This window comes from Saccopteryx leptura, chromosome 6, assembly GCF_036850995.1.
Source record: "Saccopteryx leptura isolate mSacLep1 chromosome 6, mSacLep1_pri_phased_curated, whole genome shotgun sequence".
Classification (NCBI taxonomy): domain Eukaryota; kingdom Metazoa; phylum Chordata; class Mammalia; order Chiroptera; family Emballonuridae; genus Saccopteryx; species Saccopteryx leptura.
Window position 1 is genome coordinate 185,985,179 of NC_089508.1, and position 5,157 is coordinate 185,990,335.

Genomic DNA, 5,157 nt, shown 5'->3' on the forward strand with positions numbered 1-5,157 from the left:
TGAAAGAATGTCCTCTCTCTCTTTCCCCCCCACCCCCGCAGCCCGCCCCTCACCTGCGTTTCTTGGAGGTCTGACTCTCTCCTTCCCTCCTCTCTAGTCCTTCCCCTGCTCACCCGACCTCCATCCAGCCGGGTGATGTTTTCTCTGGTTTGGTTTGTTTCTCTGTCCCCCCCTGCTCCGCTCATTTGCTCAGTGAATGAACGTGACTGCTCAGCTGCGGCTGTTGCAGACAACTGGAGGTCGGCCTGCAGCAAACCGGGGGCAGGGTCCCTCCTCCTCCCTCCAACACGGGCCCGTGCCACCTGCCCGGACTGGGCGGCACCACCGGCCACGTCAGAACCACTTGGGCCAGCTTGTTAAAATACAGCACACTCCTAGACCCTCGCCTGACTGGGGTGGGCAGCACCACCGGCCACGTCAGAACCACTTGGACCAGCTTGTTAAAATACAGCACACTCCTAGACCCTCGCCTGACCGGGGTGGGCAGCACCACCGGCCACGTCAGAACCACTTGGACCAGCTTGTTAAAATACAGCACACTCCTAGACCCTCGCCTGACCGGGGTGGGCAGCACCACCGGCCACGTCAGAACCACTTGGACCAGCTTGTTAAAATACAGCACACTCCTAGACCCTCGCCTGACCGGGGTGGGCCCAGAGACCTGCTTTTATCCTTGTGCTCACTGTCAGCCTCTGCACAGTGCAGTGTGACGGACCAGCCGGTGTACTGTGTGTGAAGACCAGACAGAGGTGGACACGTCCTAGTAGGAAGTCCCGCAGGGGACACTGACCGGCGTGGCCCTCTGTACTACCATTGGGGGGGGTGCTGGACGAGGGGAGCCCCTTTCACTCGGCTGCGGAGGCTGCCCCCCCCATGCCTTCCTTCCTCTGCTCTCTCTCCTTATGTAGAGGGAAGCCACGGTGCATAGAATCTGTTATTCCCCACATGGCTTCCAGGGTTCTCAGGAGCCGGGCCTCCCTCCAACTACCCGTCTAATTTCTCACCACCAGCCCGGCTTCCTCCTTCCCCAGGCGTCCCAGCTCTGAACACCCCAGGGTCTGACGCACCCTCCTTCATGAAATTTCTGCAAACACATGAAGGGTCATGAAGGGTTGGCTTTGCAGTTTCTTCAAATGAGTATCAACACCCCCTATCGATTGCAGTATGTCCAAGAGCACAGGGGTTGTGTCCCGCGCTGGTCCTGTGGTCCTCATACCCGCACAGCTCAGAACCTTGAGGCAGCCGCTGGTTCTGCTGACAGCCTGGCAGTAGCGATGGAACGGATGACCCAGGCTGCACAGTCAGGAGACCCGTCCCACTGGCCACTGTGAGTAGACCGAGGATAGGCGTGGGATCCTAGCTGGGCTGCTCAGAGCCCGTCCCCTGCATCAGCCACCCAAAGGTTCTCTTCCCAAAGCTACCAGTCGCCGTAGTTCCAGCTTCTGGGCCAACCCTGCAGAGAGACGCAGAGGGAAGAAGCGGGGAAAGAAGGGACGTGCTTGGGGTCTGAACTGATTGACACTAGAGGTCCACCGCGTCCTCGCTTTCTTCGTAGTCTGCCTGCTGAACCGAGCCGGGGGTGCTCAAGAAACACTTGAGGGCCCTGCAGTGGGATTCAGTCACTCACACCTTTAATCTGTGTTCAGCATCCCAAGCAAGGGTCAGCCCCTCCCACCGTGCGGCGGCAGCTTCTGTGAAGCAGAGTTCCAGATGCCCTCCTTGTGTATGACAGAGGCGACATGGAGCAAATCCTCCTGCCCACTAAGTGTGTGGCCCTGTGGCTTCAGCTGATGGGGCATTTGTGGGGAGAACCAGACCACCCCTTCAGGCGGCAGGCGGCCCCGTGTCTGCCATGGCACTGAGTTCTCTATAAGCAGCCACTGACCTGCCACCAATGCATCCTGTTGTTCGCAGAATAAATAAACTTCCAGACAGAATCCTGCACATGTTTTCTTAAGAATCTTTAGGGAACAAGAGTGCAGACATGTGAAATGCCCTGCTCAAGGTCACTCGGATAATAAATAGCCAGAACTAGGCTGGAATCCGCCCCTCGGACTCCAAAGTGCCCGTTGTCTTTCAGCGCTGGTGTCTGTTTCACAGGCTTGTGGTCGCTAATGGAAGGGACTTTCAACATTTGGTTTTCAAGAATGAAGTTGTGAAATCCTGTGGTTTCTCTGTATGGGGGCGTGGAGAAAGGGGGTGGACGGGGAGGCGAGCCTGAGAAAAGCACTCAGTAAACCTCACTGGGTATGACTGTCCCGTTCATAAAAATCAAGGGTTACCTTTTGACTACAAATCGTTCGCAATTGCCGGTGGCACTCCAGAGGTCAACAGCATCCTTGCTCTATTTGTAGTGTGCCTGGCGCACCCTGAGTCAAGAGTGCTCGCTGGCAATCTTGGGGCTTCCTGCCTTTACGAAGACTAAGTGCCTGACCTATCTATGGTGGCGCAGTGGGTAAAGCATCGACCTGGAAGGCTGAGGTCGCCAGTTCAGAGCCCTGGGCTTGCCTGGTCAAGGCACATATGGGAGTTGATGCTTCCTGCTCCTCCCCCCTTCTCTCTCTCTCTCTCTTCTCCTTTCTAAAATGAATAAAATCTGAAAAAAAGAAAACTAACAAGATTTGAGCCCTGGCCGAATTGATCAGAGCATCATCCCAAAGTGCAGAGGTTGCTCGTTCGATCTATGGTCAGGGCACTGACAGGAGTTCCTGTCCCCTACCCCTTCCTCTCTAGCTAAAATCAATAAATAAGAATTGGGGGGGGGGAGGATTTGGCCAGTTAACTGCTAATCAGACTCCAGCCACACTGACCTTTCTTTCCTTCAGCCCCCCACAGAGCCTCCGTGCATCTGGCTCCTGCCTGGTAGGTGGTCTTCCTCCATGCCTTCATCCCATCCGCACACGGCCCTCTCTGTAGCACTATTCAGGCCTCCACTCAAACCGCTCCTGCTCGGAGAGCCCTCTCCACCCTCATTCCGGGCCACCTCCAATGCGCCCTCCCACAGGTCACTGGCATTAGAGCACTGTTTCCTGTCTGTCCCCTCTAAAAGGTGACGTCCTAAAGAAGGGACCTCGTTGGCCTTGTTTTCTGTCAGATCTTGCACAAAACGGGTCCTTAGTAAATATCTGTGAGATGAAGGAATGAGATCAAATGTCTGCCCCCGAGGTGAAACTGGTTCCTTCCACTTGGTCATTCCTGATCAGGAGGAAGGTTCTGGGTGAAACAAGAGTAGTGAAAGCTTCGCTTTTACCCATCTCTCCACCACTGCCAAAGCCCAGTACCCTTCCTGTTTTCGAATAAACCTAATTCCGGCCTCAGATAATTCACCTTTGCTACCTCTGCGTAGAACCCTCCTAGTCATTAAGGTTTTTAAGGAATGCCCAATGACAAGCTCCACTCTAGCTGAAGGATCTTTCAAGCTGGGCTAGAAGACCTCGGGGTATAGGAATGCATTTTAAGGGGTCTGAGGGCTTAGATGCATTAGGAGAATCCATTTCCAAATGTTGAATTTTTGTCTAGTCTTTCCTAAAATTAATTTGCCTGCAAACTCAGTTACCCAATTCTCTCTTCACATGTCCTCTTTCACAAGGAAAGGCATAACACCGCTCCCATGGCCTCGAGTTTATACTAATGGGAGCTAAAAAAGGTACTCCATGAATGCATTTCTTCTTATGGTGAAATCCTTGAGCACCAAGCAAAGGGAGCGTAGTAAAAAGATGACCCTTACTTCTTGCTTTGCCTTGAAGGTGGAGATCTATCTGTCCATTGATTTGTCCATCTACCAACTCTTCCAGCTTTCTCAGATTTCAGAAATGAGCCCTAGCTAGCTAGGTTGGTTGCAGTGTTGTCCCAGTGCACCAGGGTTGCAGGTATGGTCCTGGTTGGGGCACATGCAGGACTCAACCAATAGGTGCACACAGAGATGGATTTAACTGTGGGTGCACAGGTGCACGCCCTGGGCCGCAACTTAACACTTTTTTTCTAATGACACCAAGTTTGGTTTCATATGTGCAGCTTTAATATTAATAGTACATAATATTTCTTATTTATTTAAAGATATAGTTAACATGTATTTTTATTTTCCCTGTCTCTTTTTTTTAAGGGGCCCAATATTTTCTTATGCACCCGGGGTCTCAACAGACCTTAATTCACCTCTGGGTGCATGGATGGAACAGCTAGCCAATGTTTCTTTCTATTTCGCTGGAATCAATAAATTAAAACGTTAAAAAGAATTTAGAAATGAAAAGGTGTCACAGGGACATATAAACAGTTTTATTTAAAAGATAATAAAGCCAAACTTTTAGATTAAAAAATTAAGTAAATAGGATTCAGATTACTTTTGACATTATATGGTGGGCACAGAAACTGAGTGAGCTAAATTTGCAGTTTTGGTGGAAATACATGAAAGCACTTATACAAGAAGCAACACACCAGAAAACAGTCCAACGTGTGGCAAGAGTTTTCAGATGTCAGCTTTTAAAAGTCTACACTGTAGTATGAATTTTATAAATGCTTTTATGGGGCACAGAAGCAAAAAAATTTAGAGGTCACTGCTTTCAGGTTCTGGGGTTATAGGGAAAAGCAAACAAAACAGTTAAGGCCCCTGTCCTCAGAACTTACACCCGGGTTAGCTGTTTAAAATGTTAACACAGATGTCGCCCACTCTATCAGGTGGAGCGCTTCCCTGTCCCAAATCACTCCACCACATTATCTTCCTGGCAATTAAAACAGATTGATAATTTACTTTTTTGTGTAGCATAGTTCTTCACTTTAGATTGTAACCTCCATGTGAGCAGGGCCCTGATCTGACTTGTTTTCAGCTTGTGTTGCAGCGCCTGGAATAGTATCCGGCGTATTAAAGTGCACAGTGAATTCTTGCTGATTAAATAGTTCTGTGCCCATTTCACAGAGGGGTAAACTGAACCCTTTGAGAGAGGTTGTAGGTGCAGATCCAAGTCAGTCCAAGCACAGAGCAGTTTTGGTCCGGTTCCTCTGCCCTTTCCCGAAGCAGACCCTCAGGGCGGCAGCGCGCATGCGGGCCGACTGACCGACCACCGCCCTACTCACCTGCGGGTCCTTCCTGCAGTGCGTCCTGGATCCCGCCAGGGGGCAACAGAGGCGGCAGCCCCCAGTCGACCTCGAGACCGCGGGAGGAGA